Consider the following 16,087-nt stretch of genomic DNA (forward strand, 5'->3'; position numbering starts at 1 on the left):
CTGCCCAAGCAACCATAAATCTGACTTCAACTTCCTGCTCTTTGTTCATTTTCTTCCCCAGAGCCTCCTATTTCCGCACATGAACAACCTTGTTTTTAGCTGTTTATCTTTATGAAAGAGAGCACTGCCCCCTTTAGTCCTCATGTAGAAAAATCTGAAAATGCATTTCTCTGTTCCTAAAAATCAGTTTGCAATCCCTGCCCCATAAAAACCTTAAGATAAGAGAGTGGTAGTGTTTTGGGAGAACACAGGGTATGATGTCTTTATCATGATTACAGATTTAGAACACAGGGAGTTTGATAGCTTAGCCTTTAATGTAATCGCATTGTAACATGATCTTTAAGGCTGTCTATACTTGCCCTGAATAAATAAATCCACAAGGCAATTAATGTTCATATAAATTCTGGACACTCCTCTTAAAAACCCAAATCAACACAACAGAATCTATCCTCTTTATTAAATCATCCTCTGCAGTGGATTATCTCTCTTAGAACTAAGATGTGATCATTTCGTGTATTCTTTATTGTCAAGTGAGAAAACATTACATGATCCTGTAAAGTTTATAAACAGCATGAAGCCATAATCTTGAAAGGCATCAGAAGTTGCCAAAGGGCAGCATGTTTGTTTATATTCACTCTTGGTCTGTATAATAGCTTATGTCTCCTCATTTGAATCCAATGGACTAGGCAAGAAGAATTTATTGTGTTTTCAATGCTTAATCAGTAGGGCAACTAATGATTTCAGCTAATGATAAATCTCAAAATAGTTTTTTAGAATTGATTTGAGCAAAGACACAGAACACAAGATAAATAACTTTCAGTGCGTATTTTATATGGGAAGAAACATTTTAGGGGCGCCTGGGTGGCTCAGTGGGTTAAACCTCTGCCTTTGGCTCTGGTCATGGTCTCAGTGTCCCGCGATCAAGCCTGGCATCGGGCTCTCTGCTCAGCAGGGAGCCTGCTTCCTCTCTCTCCCTGCCTGCCTCTCTGCCTATTTGTGATCTCTCTGTCAAATAAATAAATAAAATATTTTTTTAAAGAAACATTTTAAAATTTTATTTGAATAATAATGAAACTAACATTCCAGATCACACTAACCAACCAATTCAAGACAATCTGATAAGTTGTCTGTATTTTATATTATATAGTTTAAAACCTCATAATTCAAACTTTCTAGTGAAGGAATGTTCTCTGATTCATTCATGTATTTAAATATTTTGTCAACATTTATTTCATTTCTATGAGGTACCTGGCACTATGTTTGGTTTAAGGTTCCAGACATAGTTATGGAACAATCTTCGATCTTAAACACCTGTTGGTCTACATTGGATGACTACTGTGAAGGTACATCCTTACAACACGGCATGATAGTAAGAGTTCTTACTGAGGAAAACACAATGGTTATTTTGTTATGGTGGCTCTAGCAAGCACATATACTAGGTTTCTATTACTTCTTCCAATCCGTATCTGGACACACATTTCTTGAAAACGAAAAAGATTCTCATTTTATACACTTATATTCTTGCCTAGGATATCAATTAGGGTACAGTCAGCGAAGCAGAGTTACCATAAGTGCTGTGGGATAAAGGTAAGTTACAGGAAACTCATCTTACATGATTGTGACATGAGCCAGAGTAGTGAAGGTCTAAGGGCAGTTGGATAGTCAAAGAAGGAATCCCTAACCAGTCAATCTAAGAACCAAGCACATCTAGCTGTGGAAGTGTGACTTGAGGGGAAGTTTATGGAGGGATCTAGGGAAGCTACTGCCCCATCTGGTTATCATCCCCATGAGTTCATTGCCAGATAGATAGTAGTGGTTGGTCACCAGAGTCAGCAACAGGAGACAGTGCTGGACAATGCACTCATATTTATTTTGGAAATCTTTGTGTGTGAACTCCAAATGTGAATCAGTTTGGGTCTGCATCTATTCATTATGTAACCCTTGTTCTTGCTTCATAACATTTTTAATATTTTTTATTGTGTGCTACATAATGTGGGTAATAATTGCAGAAACCCTGGATTATTTTGTCTACCTCTAAAAAATATTAACTTTGTTAAATTACTATCAGATCACTTAGATTCTGTTGAGGCTGACTTTAACCTCTGTTACAGCAGAGGTATTTTTCTTTTCAATTTTCTTTTTGTTTTAGTCACAGCCCTTCTCCTAGTGTTCAGTCCTTATTCTGGTAACTCAATTGAAAGTCTAAGGTGCTGAGCAAGACCTCTTTGCTCTGGAAAGGCCAGAGCTTCAGTGTTTTCTCAGCATAGTGCAACCTCTGAAATCTCCTTGGAGCCTTTAGACCCTCAGATGCTGTTTTCTGCCAGGCTTTCCAATGTTTTTCTCTGTGCATGCACAGTTTATGTGTAGGCTCAGAAAAACCCCTGTACCGATGTCACAGTCCTATTATATGAGGCTCATTTCTCTCCAATACCAGTTTCCCGCTGATCCTAGTTATATTAACAACCCTGATTATCATCTCTTGTTTTGCCATTCAGCAAGCCTCCTTCTCTCTGCTGGGCTCCAAGTCCTTGTGCTAAGGTGTAGAAAACAGTCTCAGAAGAGATAACGCTGAGTGCACAGGGGAGTCCCTTTGCAGGCTTGCTTTCTCCCAAGGATTGCAAGCATTCACGGTCTGCACTCCTTGAAAACACTTCTTCCTTTTGTTTTCCAATTTCATAGTAGTTTACGGCTAGAAGATAATTCCACTATCAGCTATACTGCAAGAACAGAAAATCTTTTTCTCTTAAGATAATACTCTTACATATTTTCTCTCTTTAAAGGCAATTGTCCATTTTATTCTATAGTCAAAATGTATCATATTTATCATATCTGTGCAGCTTATTTAGAAATGCCTTCACAGGGGCGCCTGGGTGGCTCAGTGGGTTAAGCCGCTGCCTTCGGCTCGGGTCATGATCTCAGGGTCCTGGGATCGAGTCCCATATCGGGCTCTCTGCTCAGCAGGGGCCCTGCTTCCCTTCCTCTCTCTCTGCCTGCCTCTCTGCCTACTTGTGATCTCTCTCTGTCAAATAAATAAATAAAATCTTTAAAAAAAAAAAAGAAAAGAAATGCCTTCACATTTAAAAAGGAATCAGGGTCTCTAGAAAAGCAAGGTTTCTTATCATTAATTAGTTTCACAATTCTTTTTATTAGTCCTCAATGCAGTTATCCTTGTCCATGCTCTGTAACTATGTAGGCATGCTGAGTGCTCCCAATACCCTTCACCTTACTGTCTTATAATATATAGACAACTTATTTCAAGGATCTGGTTTGTTTTAAGTTTCTCATAGCATGAGAGTCACCCATACATGGTGTCCTATCATTCGCAAATTATAGTTTAGGATTTAAATTTGCTATGATCTATCTTGTTTCACACACACACACACACACACTCCACCCACAGTTTTCCTTGACCTGAAGCACTTTTCCCCACTCTCTTCCATCCTTCAGCCTGATGAACTTCTATTAAACTATTAAGTTTCAGGCTGGGGCATCACATACCCCAGAAAGCTATCACTGACAGTCAGCTATTGGTTTTCATAATATCCTTTTCTCTCCTAATTCAGTTCTTCTCTTAGTTTGCAGGAACATTATGATAGCAAAAATGTATTCTTTGCTAAACTGTTTGTTCAATGAAAGGAACTATTCATTTAGTCAAAGTGCCTATCCAGGATCTCACAGGTAATCAATAAATATTTGCTGAATAATTGAATGTATGGAAGTATGAGTAATGGCAGCAGGAAACACTGTCCTTACCTAAATGAGGAAATGCTGAGGTACAAAAAGTGTGACTTATTCGCCCCAGATGATATAGCATACTTGTTATTGGAAATTAGCTTTTGTCCAATGGCTTTCCAAATAACAACAGAGAGGGAAATGATATAAATAGGTAGTATTAAATATGAACAGAATGAAGAATTAAATGCACTGTAAAAATCTGGAACAAAAAACAAGAGAAGGATTACAAAGCATAGCATTGCTCTTTCTTTGATACTTCCTTATGTCGTGGGTTTGACTCTTTTATGATTTCCCTTCATACATGAGCTTGTGCTATATTATAGGGAAGAAAACAGCTTTCAGGGTGAAAATACCCATTGAAAATACCCATTTAACATAAGCCTTATAATTGGTTTTCAGGGATCTTCTCACTGGATTTGCTAATTCACTGGTTCCCTGACTTAGGGATTAGGATGTTACGCATGGTTTAATCTAGGACAGAGATGCTCACTACATTGAATATTCGTCAGTATTTCCAAGTGTCTTGAAAGTGGAATCACTTTGATCAAATGTGCAGCTCTCCACATCATGGTAGAAGCGAGTGAAAGCATGCAAACATCTCTCCTGTGTTGCTGGTTTCAGGGACTATAGTCACACTCCTGGGTTCAGGCTTCAGGTGGGAAGCTCTGTGTGTACACTGCATGGAAGCAGGTGGCTAAATCTCTGGTCTGGGATGTGGAAAGTTCTGCCCATCCTTCATACTAATAGTGGTCCTTTGTTTTTTCTCCTCTTATTATGCCCCATTTAAATATATTAGAAAACGGATCATGGAGCTTTTTCCAGATTGTAAGCTAGAAAGATGTAAGCTAGAAAGATGCAGAAGAGATAAAGGTGAGATCACTGTTTTCTTGCTCATAGAGATGAAGTGAGAGGCTCTGTCCACATTGAAGTTGACTGCTCCTTCCTGTCCAGAAAGAGAATCAGGTATGAGAGAGTGGATCAATCTGTAGTATTTACTTAGTACCACGATTGCCACAGGGACCTCAGAACAAACCATGCACATGCTTGCAATGTAGTGCCAAGTTGTGGTTCATTTAGAATTGCTTTCTGCATAAATCAGGAGATGCAAGACAATGGACATGCAATTCAAATCATACTGGGCCCTTGCTTCCACTCTGTGGTTGGGTAGGTCTTCAGCTCTGGCTTCATGTACAGGCTGCAGGTGTCTGGAGAACACTGTGCCCCCACAGCACAGAAATAAGTGACTGAGTCCCCAGGCTGGGAGTCTGTGATATATAGGTGGCTGTTACGTTCCTTGATATTGACTGTGAATTTTAGTCTTCCTTTTTGCTGCGTTCCAGAAGCAATGTACGACAAGAACGTGAGGTGTCCTTCAGGGCTTTGTTGGAACCACTGCATACTGGTCATGGAGATAGAATAATTGCACATCATAGAGGCATTTCTGCCCTCTTGGAGGATCAGGACCCTAGGACTCTGCTCCACCTTCATCTGTACTCTTACCCCTGTTGAGAAAGAGAAAAATAAGCATGGGTGAGGGTAACTGCAAAATGACTTGCTGTTCCCAAGTGTAGGATATTTTCCCCTAGCCTCCATCCGCATGGTAGAGGACACAGCCCAAGAGACTGGTGTTCTCTCTCTTCCTCCACTTCTCCTTCCCTCTCTTGCTTCTTTCCAAGGTCAGTTGTGAAATTTCTTCAAGTTCCCTCTGGGATGTTCTTAACTCACAGCAAGTTTGTACCCACAGGAGGCCCAGCAGGACTCCCATTTGTGTCTGCATGGCTCTTGACTCTTCTGTTGTATGGATATTCCTTGCATCAAGTCCCTTTAAATAATGGTATACATCATACCTGGAATTTGAAGCTAACTTGGTTCTGGAACCTGTCAGTTTCATTACATAGATTTGGCAGCAGCCACTCCAAAGCACTGTCACTCAGCTTTGTAGAGGGAAGCTCCGCCTACTTGTGGCTTAGGGCACCTTCCCACACTGTAAGGGTGTGTGTGTGTGTGTGTGTGTGTTGAGGATAATGGAAGATTTGTCTTTCCAGCATTTAAGAATATTTTTTTCTTTAAACTCTGAGTTTAGGTAGCATAATTAGTGTTAAAAAATGGGAAAAATGTTAGCTCAGTGGGAGAATAGAGAAACAGTTTATATATTATTAGGAAGAGATACTGACAGACAGAAACCTGAGACATGATCAGACTGAGAAAATTTTCTCAGTTGTGAATGACTTATTATATATATATGTATATATGCATGCACATATACATATATACATATATACACGTACATATATACATATGAATTATATATATACACATGATATATAGAGTCACATAAATATTACAAATATATATAACCAATTGACCTTTTTTACATTCCATGTATCTTATTTCTTGAATTTATGAAAGTCAAATGATAGAATAAGAGGTCAGGACATTTGAACACTATAGAAATAAGAAATTCATCAAAATCATAGAAAGAAAAATACTTACTTCCTCAGTCCTTTTCATATATATGTATGTATACACACACACACACTTCATATATATTTTACATATATGTGAAAAGGATTGAGGAAGTAAATGTTAAATAGTCTATAAGTTAACTGATAGAGCAAATACTTTTAGGAGATATATATATGTGTGTGTGTGTATGTGTGTGTGTGTGTGTGTGTGTGTATACACAATACCTGAAATATCTATCATCTCTCTCCATCATCTATCTATTTCCTGAAAATTTCCACTTTATCAATTTAACATATAGAGAATTAGTTTTTAATCAGGACTATTGCTCTCCAGGGGATATCTGGCAATGCCTGGAGACATTTCTGATTGTCACAACTGGGGAGGGGAGGGGGTTGCTGTTACATCCAAGTTTTCGTGTTTGAGAGACCACCAAGGAGCCAACACCGATATAATCACATGAGGGTTTATTTGACAAGCTTAAGCTTGGGCCCAAGTATACCCAACACAGCGGAGTAGGGACTTGGACCCCGAGATGACATGCTTAAGCTTGGGCCCAAGTATGCCCAACGCAGCGGAGTAGGGACTTGGACTCTGAGGCTATTTAAGGCAGGGGTTTTTATGGGTCATTACAAGAGGTTTGCGGGGGGAGGAGGAGAAGTTTCAGACTTTTCTGCAGTAAGCTGATTAGTTGTTGCCGGGGTGTTGCAGGGTGGGGTACTTTCTTAGAACTAAAGCAGGGTGGGGGTCCCTGGAACTAAAGGAAAGTCCAGCCCTTGGGCCTGAGATGGCTGCTGAAGCTAAGATGGCTGTACTTACACTAAGGCTAAACCTGAGGTGGGATGGCCTTAATTTTTCTCGGCCTCCACAGTTGCCACGGGCATCTACTAAGTAGAAGCCAAGGATGCTATTAAATATTTAAGATGCATAGGACAGCCACTCGCCCTAAATCCCCTGGCCCTAAGTGTTTCTGATGCTCTGCTGAGAGATTCATGTAGACAATGGTCTTCAGTTCAAAAACCCTCAGCCATTTTCTTTTACCTTTTGTTTTTCCACCTGCTTCTGCCCTTAGGTACTTTACCTCTTCTTTCTTGGCCTCTTTCTTTGTTTTTATTTTTCTGATCCTTCAATTTCTGATCTTACATGAGGTATAGGCAAGGCTTAGAGAAGAACAACAATTTCTACATGAATAAATGAAAGCTCATAGTGGTCCCTGATGCTAAAAAATATGGATTCATGAAACCCAGAAGTTACAGAAGAATAAAACAAATTGTCTTGTTTTAATCTCCAGCTTCATTCTGACTTTTGGAGGTAAAAAGAAAAGGGGTGATAAGAAAGCAGGATCATTCCCTGATATGAGGAAGTGGTGATGAAACATGGGGGCTTAAGCGGGTAGGAGAAGAATCCATGAAACAAGATGGGATAGGGAGGGAGACAAACCATAAGTGACTCTTAATCTCACGAAACAAACTGTGGGTTGCTGGGGGGAGGGGGGTTGGGAGAAGGGGGGTAGGGTTATGGACATTGGGGAGGGTATGTGCTTTTGGGTAAATTGGAAGGGGAGATGAACCATGAGAGACTATGGACTCTGAAAAACAGTCTGAGGGTTTTGAAGTGGCGGGGGGGTGGGAGGTTGGGGTGCCAGGTGGTGGGTATTATAGAGGGCACAGCTTGCATGGAGTACTGGGTGTGGTGAAAAAATAATGAATACTGTTTTTCTGAAAATAAATAAATTGGGAAAAAAAAAAAAAGAAAAGAAAGCAGGATCATGTATGTTTTTAACAGTTCTCTGGCCCACCTATTTCTTTCTCCTCCTTTGTTGCCCTGGCTTAAATTAGTAGCTGTCTTTCTGTTTGAGGGATTTGCATTCTTCATTCAGCATGGATCCTGAAAGCTGAAATGTACTTTTCTCAGGGTCAAGTGTTCCCTTGTGGACTAACCTCATGCTGACACCATGTACCAGGAGCAATGCAGTCCTGACCCAGAGTTTCTGAGTGTGGCCTCTGACATCAACAGCTTGTTTCATAAATCAATCAGAGAAAGACAATTTTCATATGATCTCTCTGATATAAGGAATTTGAGAGTCAGGGCTGGGGTCTGTGGGGGGATGAGAGGGAAAAATGAAACAAGATGAGATCGGGAGGGAGACAAACCCTAAGAGACTCTTAATCTCAGGAAACAAACTGAGGTTTGTTGGAGGGGGAGGAGGTTGGAGGATGGGGCGGCTGGGTGAGGGACACTGGGGAGGATATGTACTATGGTGAGTGCTGTGATCGGTGTAAGACTAACGATTCACAGACCTGTACCCCTGAGGCAAATAATACATTATATGTTAATAAAAAATAAAAAATAAATAAAATTTATGTAGTTTAAAAAAATGAACAAAGTCCTTTTCAAGTCTAAAAAACAAAACAAAACAAAACAAAACAGCATGTTTCAGAATGCTCCCGGAGCATGATGAGTGGCCCAGGTGCTCTTCGAAATAATTGCTCTGATTGGCGGTGGTAGGGCAGAGGATTCTTCAGCTTCTAGGTCTCGCAAGCATGATGGCTGTGGCAAATGCCCCTCTGTCCCCAAGACAGGGGGTTCCTCTGTCCCAAGACAGGAACAGCCCTTTCTTTATTTCCTGATATACACAGAACATATCCCAGGACACAGTGAAGTTCCAAGCTGTGGTTCCTACACCCCAGTTTTTTCATTTTTAATCCATTGTGCTAGGCAAGTCACAAAACACTGTTAATCCTCATGATGACACTGTAGGTACTGTGCTTACTTCTTTCTCCCAAGGTACTTGGGAGAAAATCATTCCTCTCTAAAATGCCCAAAGTTACATAGCCATTAAGCGGAAGAGCCATGGGAAGCTTTGTACTTTTCCCAGTGTTTGGTCACTTTTCAGGGAGACAGCCAGTGAAGAACAGTGATTATGGAAAGGCATGGGAGCCATCTTCTGGGACAATAAAAACAAAATCTCCTGCCAGTCCAAAACACTTCTCCCCAAAGGAAGAGAGAGAAGAAAACAGATTTATTATTGAAGAATCATTAAGCCAGAGGTGACAGGCACCATGGGCAATCCATTAAAGAGATTGCGAACAAACAGCAGGAAATTTTACCCCTTTATATCGCCCCACAGAAACAACCCATTATAAGCATTTTCTCAAAATAAACAATAACTAGTCCTCAGGTAAAAGGACTTGACAGGGCCATTTGTCACAGTTCCTCCTTAATTTACCTGGTAATTGGGATAGCACCTGTGTTGGCTAATTGCCTTTATCTGAAAGAAGAATTTCTCATATCCTTATGACAGAAGGCAAGTTTGCAACTTAGAGCTAGGTGTCTGTGGAGTTCAGTCTCCTATCCTCCCACAGAAACTGAGAGAGAGAGGAGTGCCATCATTCTTGATGATTCCATTTCAAAGAGATGGCTTCCAGGTGCTTGAGAAAAATATTCTTGGATTATAAAGCTGGCAAGAGATCTATTCAGCTTTTTAAAAGATTTATACATCTCAAAGGGACAGAGAAATTCATAACTACAAGTTTTCTAAAGTAAATACTTTAAGAAAAAGGAGAGGGAGAGTGTTTTCCCTTTTTATACTGGGAGGATTAGAACTTATTTTTTTAGCTTTAATTTATAATTGCCCTTACAATCTTCAAGATGAAGGAGTTCCGTATGATAAAACTTTCAGGGAGTTCTTTAGAATAGGTTCCTGGAGTAATACAGAATTTAAAACAACAACAAAAAATAACCTTTGGAATCTAAAAGGGGCAAAAATATGACTACAGTTATCAATTATTTACATGGAAACTGATATCGTCTATGGTTAAAAGACCAGATGAGAAACTGAATTCCATAGTCTCCCACGAGTGTAGGAAATTGATGGAAATTTTTAAATGAGGCCGCTTACTGTGGAAGATGAAGGTTTTTTTCTTAATAAAAAAATTATAAGAACATTAATACTTCAAGAAGTACATAAAATCAATATAAATGCAGGTTCCTTCTTTGTGTAAACACACCACTTTGTTCACATCTTTTTTTCTGCATTTACACATGAACCCCGAAAATCACAAACTCATTTTTTGTCAATTCTGCTACACTTTAGCTGTGAGTAACAGAAAATTCAACCAAACAATGGTTTGTTAAAAATTTTCAATTTTCATATACAAATAAATGTGGGGGAGGTATTTGACTTGACATGTAAAGGACACATGTGGGATTGGGGAGGAGACAGCTGCTTTTTTGATAAAGTTATCACTTCTGTGTTGCAGGAAGAAAATAGTTGGGAAGGGGGACAGAAAAATGTAGTTCTGTACCAGGACAGCAAAACCATTACAGGAAACTCCTAGCAGGTTTCTGATTATATCTCATTGGTCAGAACTGTGTTATGTGCAACCCTTAGTTGTAAGAAAGGATGTGAGACATAGTGCGGGTTTGTTTATTTGTTTTTAAAGATTTATATGTTTATTTGAGATAGAGAGAAACAGAGACAAAGAGACAGAGACAGAGAGCACGAAAGTGTGGGGAGGAGCAGAGGGAGAAGGGAGAGAAGCATACCCTTGCTAAGTGTGGGGCCTGATGTGGGGCGAGCCCATGAACCTGAGATCATGACCTGAGCTAAAACCAAGCGTCCCATGCTTAACAGACTGGGCAACCCAGTGCCACTCCCCCTTTTTTTCTTGAGGTGAGGAGATAGTTGGGAGATAGTCCAAATCGACACTGATGGTTTGTTAATAAGGAGGCAGAAGACAATGGTGATTAGGTTGGCAACTTGCAGTGTCTGCCTTCTTGACCACTAAGGTGGAGGTTCAGAATATTGGGCAGAGATGAAGTGTTTCCTCCTTGAGAAGTCAGTAAAAATTTCACAGTAGTGATCACATTTCCTTAGAGGCAGTGATAATCGTATTTATAGGTCATTTGTTGAGTATATAAGTTGCACCTGGGTCTTCATGTAATTTTACACATTTTATCTCATTTAAGTCACAGAAGTTCAACAAGATGGGTAGTTCATGTATTAATAGGAAGCTTGGATGAAGATGAATACTTGCCTAAGGAGACAGAGCTAGAAAATTGCACATGGGAATTGAAACTGGCTTTGATAACTCAAAACACCCATGTGTTTTGCATTATATCATCTTGCTTTAGAGACAAATAGGAGTTCTTCAAGTATAAAACTGGGCCAGTGGGAGGCTTGCCAGGTGGAGGGAACCATCAGCTTCCAACTTCTTATGAACAAACTGGTGGCTTCCAGAAGGGAAGGGATAAGGGGTAAACAACAAGGAGGAAGGGGAGTGAGAGGCACAGGCACGGCACCAGAATAAAAGACATAACAGAGAATGTGGCCAATGATATTTTAATAGCATTGTATGGTGACAGATGGTAGTTATCTTTATGGTGATCATAGCAAGATGTATAAACTTGTAGAACCACCATGTTCTACACCTGAAAGTAATGTGACGTTGTGTGTCAGCTACACTCAAATAGAGGATTTTTTTAAAAACCAAAAATATCCTATCTTCTTCAGCCTAGAGAAGTTGAAGTTATTGATATCTGCCTTTCAAAGTCTAATAATCGCCAAGCAAATCCTGTGTAAATACAGGCAATTGTAGTTAATGTTGAAACAGTTCAGATCCACCAAATGGGGATATTACTTTGAAATCACAGTTGGATGTTACTGGAGTATATGTTAGACATTTTTCCTGCCCAAAAAAGTACCAACTTTCTTCTACTTACTTTTTACTATCCTTTTATTTTAGTTTAATAGACTGGGAGGTAGCAATTTTATCAGCTCTACTAGAATAAAGCTGCAGAATCATTCACTTCTGTCTCCTTGTTACAAACCATCCCTGCCTTGGTCTTTAGGAAGATGGAACGACTCCTTGGAATTATGCTGCACTGTGGCTGAGATCTACCATTTGTCCCTCTGTACCAACTCCTTTCCTTCCTCCTTCACTGCCCTCCCCAGGGAGCTGTAGACCCATATTTTTACTGGTACAAATAGTGAGCTGCATTTTTAGAAGTTCATCTTATAACAGAGGAATCGTGTTCTCCAGTGTATGTGGGAAATACCTGGAAAGAAAGCGGAGATGATTCCACAAGAGGAATCATCTTGTGGATGATTACCACATCTTGTGGATTGTTACCACTGTTCATGTCAAGAGATGTGGGAGGAGGAACCAGGGAACACAGTGTGACAGAGCCTGCAGCAGGGTTCCGGTGCAGGTGGCAGGTTCCCTGAGAGCACTGTGTGCCTGCACAGATGTAGATGGCGGCATCCACAGGCTGGGCTGCAGTGATGAGCAGGGAGCTGTCTTTTCTCATCTCACCAAACCGAGCTGTTAGTCTCTTGTGCTTCTTCATTTCTCCTCCCTTAGATAATGTCATCAAGTGGACTGGACCTTCCCCAAGCTTCTGTCTGTACCACTGAAAGCTGGGGAAAGTGCTCGTGGAGTTGCAGTAGGCAGTGAAATTTTCTCCCTCCTGGATGCTTAGAAAGCGAGGACTCTGTTCCAGTTGCTGGGTGCTCTCCCCTGTTTAAAACCAAAGCAGTGGGCGCTGGGGAGGAGCCCTGGGGCCTCTTTCCCAGCCTGATAAGATTTTTCCTTGCTCCTATCCCCCTTCTCCTTCCCTCACTCTCTCCCTTTCTTCCTTTAATTTTCCCTTGGATTTTCAGTTAATATAACCAGGAACTTGTCAAACTCACATGCCAATTGAATCCAAAGGATCAACACTGAGAATTTCAGGAGCATCTCTTCTTCCTGTCACAGGATGGCCTTGGTCACTGACTTTAGCTGCCCATGAAAGATACCCTTCTGAAGGAGGCTTTTTTGAGCTGGGTTAACTCTTGCCACCCACGATGCTTTGGATTAAAAGGCAGAGGTCTCTGTGTGGCAGCCAATCGAATCACTCCCCCCCCCCAGCCTCCCCTTCCTCCACCTTCACACTCTGCTTTGACTCTGGGAAGATTTTGCCTTTTGAAATAGTACCCTCCTGTGGAGAGATGGGAAAGTGATTTACTTTCAATAATGTTTCTCTTTCTCCCAATTTCATTGGGTATGCACAAAAATCAAGATTTAAGTAGAGTCTAATGACCTTTTTCAGAAACGTAAAACACATTCTTCAAAAAATCATTTTCAGACAGAATAACAGCGATAAAGGAAATATCATCTTACAATTTCTGGTATCCTTAACAAGCATGTGAGCAGTACTGTGTCCACAAACTGTATTTCTAGATGTGTGTGTGTGTGTGTGTGTATGTGTGTGTTGTTTTGTGCTTGAAACTACAGTATATTTTTTGGGTCAATATGGCATAGGTAAGCACCCGGTCATAAACCCATTTTTGCCAAATTAAAGATGAATAACCCTGTTGTATATTACTTTTTTTTTTTTTTAAGATTTTACTTATTTACTAGAGAGAAAAAGACAGAGATAGAGAGAGAGAGGTCAGTAACAGGGAGGAGAGGAAGAAGGAGACTCCCTACTGAGCAAGGAGCCTGTTGGGGAACTTGATCCCAGGACCCTGAGATCACAACCTGAGCCGAAGGCAGACACTTAACTGACTGAGCCACCCAGGTGCCCCAACCTTGTTGTATATTACTTAATTAAGAATACTTTGGGGCGCCTGGGTGGCTCAGTGGGTTAAACCTCTGCCTTCAGCTCAGGTCATGATCTCAGGGTCCTGGGATCGAGCCCCACATCGGGCTCTCTGCTCAGCAGGGAGCCTGCCTCACCCTCTCTGTCTGCCTGCCTCTCTACTTGTGATCTCTCTGTCAAGTAAATAAATAAAATCTTTAAAAAAAAAAGAATACTTTTCTGATATCCTATTGCATTACTCTTCCATTAGGTCCCTGACTTATGATCAGCAAAGTCTTCAACACATAGTATTGTGATTGCATTTGTTGGATTCCCCTACAAGTTCCTCGACAAAAAGATGGTACCATTTTCACCTTTGTGGCCTTAGCAATTGCTAGGCAGAAAAATGTCGATACATAGTTAACAAACTGTTGAATGAATGCATAAGAGAGTGTGTGTACATTAATCTAGTGATTCAAGTATGTATATATTGTGATGTGAATGTAGTATGTATTCAGATTTCCTAAAATCTTGGGTAAATAGCATCATGATTGTTTTAGCTACTGCTCACACCCATTGGTAAAGATCACTGGTGTTGGCCATGTGACTAGTTGTATCCAAGTATAATGAGATTTTGTTTGGTATGAAGGATGTCCAGGTGAATGTTTTTCCTCCTTCTCTGCCATCTTATGCTCCATCTGGTACTACTGAGTTTTAAGTACTGTATCATCCTTTTGTCATGAGTTATATTAGTCATAATATCTGATAGAATTAAGCCACACTATTTAACTACGCATGTTCTTTTTTTTTTTTTTTGCCTCAAAAAGTGGCATTTATTCAAAGAAAAAAAAGGAAAAAAATGACAAGATGTCCATCCCTTGGATCCCTTCCCTCCCCTCTCCTGCTCCTCTTCAGCCCCCCAGACTGTACCCTGGGTGGGGCTAAGTAGTAGGACAGCCGCTCCGATGAGGTCAGCAACACTGAGGGGCATCTCCTCAATGGAGGTGTTGTAGAAGGCCTTGATGTCTTGAAGAGTCCTCTTGTCTTCTTCTGTCACCATGTTAATAGCCACATCCTTAGGGCCAAATCATCCACCAGGACCTATTCTGTGGTTATAGTTTTCCCTGTTGGTGGGAAGGTCATAGTTGATGACTAAAGAAATCTGCTGCACATCAATGCCTCTGGTCTACGTCAGGGGAGAGGACACATCAGCATGAGCTTGAGGAGGGGACCCAATCGAGCTGGAAGGGACTGGAGTGAGTGTACACAGCCAAAGGAAGACAAGGGAAACAGAAATGGTCTCTCCTCCAGCAACCGCAAGCATGCCAGATTTTCTTCCAGGTTGTAACTTTCCTGAAGAGGGACATGAGCAGGCCCCCTGGAGAGGGAATCAGCTTGCGTAACTACTCATATTCTGAAGCAAAATAGAATCACTATCAACCTCAATCAGTCGTCAAAGAAATGTTTCTTTTGATGCCCATTATAAATGGATCTGTTTGTAATCATACATAAAATGAAAATAAAAACTAGTCATGCTCAAACAACACAATGATCTGTCTCACGTATAATTGTTACTGATCTTCAAGTTCAGCTGCCCATTTCACAAAAGTCCAGTACTCAAGAGATGAGTTTTGACTGAAAAGGAATATGAACTTTATTCAGGAGGCTAGCCACCTGGGGAGAAGGCAGACTTTTGTCGAAGAGATTTTATTAAAGTTCTAAAGAGGTAGCCCAACAAAGATTTGTTTGGGGAGAGCTTGCCCACTTGTCTTTACACACAGAGAGTTAAGTGAGAAGCATGAGAACTAGAATAGTGCTCTGAAGCTAGAGAGGGAAGGGCTGAGGTCAACTGTTGACCCCGGGGTGTTCCCCCCATTTCTCAGAACTTAAAAAGAACCACTGAGTCCCTCAAAGGCATGCAGCCATGACAGCCTTTTGGCCCATATGGATGGTCCTCCCCTGGGTCTGCCTTGCAGAAGAAGTGTGGTAGAAGGAAACAGAGTTCATGGTGCCAGTTCTGTATTCTTTTCAGTGCCACAAAGTTTCTCAAGGGAGCGTAGAACTCATTAACACAGATAGCATGTTGAATATTAAAAACAAATTATACAAAATCTTTTGGTGGTAGAGGAATACATTCTGACTAAATGTTTGATGTCGGAATCAGACATATTTAGATTGATACTGCACCACTGCACCACTGCCATTTACCAGTGAGGTGACATCGGTTTACTTCACCTACTCATCTAATAGCTTCCTATGCAGTAGAATGGGGCTTATATTACTTATTCCATGTGTATGTCTTGAGGATACACTGGGATTATATACA

The 16,087-nt window shown here is 40.7% G+C and overlaps 1 non-coding gene across 1 annotated transcript; it reads right to left on the reverse strand.

Moving 5' to 3' along the window:
* Nucleotides 1-15,019: 15,019 nt before the first annotated feature.
* On the reverse strand, nt 15,020-15,162 carry LOC122894727. Its single transcript, XR_006381801.1, has one exon. It is a non-coding gene; the product is annotated as a small nucleolar RNA SNORA67 (small nucleolar RNA).
* Between the last annotated feature and the right edge of the window lie 925 nt (nt 15,163-16,087).

Source organism: Neovison vison, chromosome 13, assembly GCF_020171115.1.
Source record: "Neovison vison isolate M4711 chromosome 13, ASM_NN_V1, whole genome shotgun sequence".
NCBI lineage: Eukaryota > Metazoa > Chordata > Mammalia > Carnivora > Mustelidae > Neogale > Neogale vison.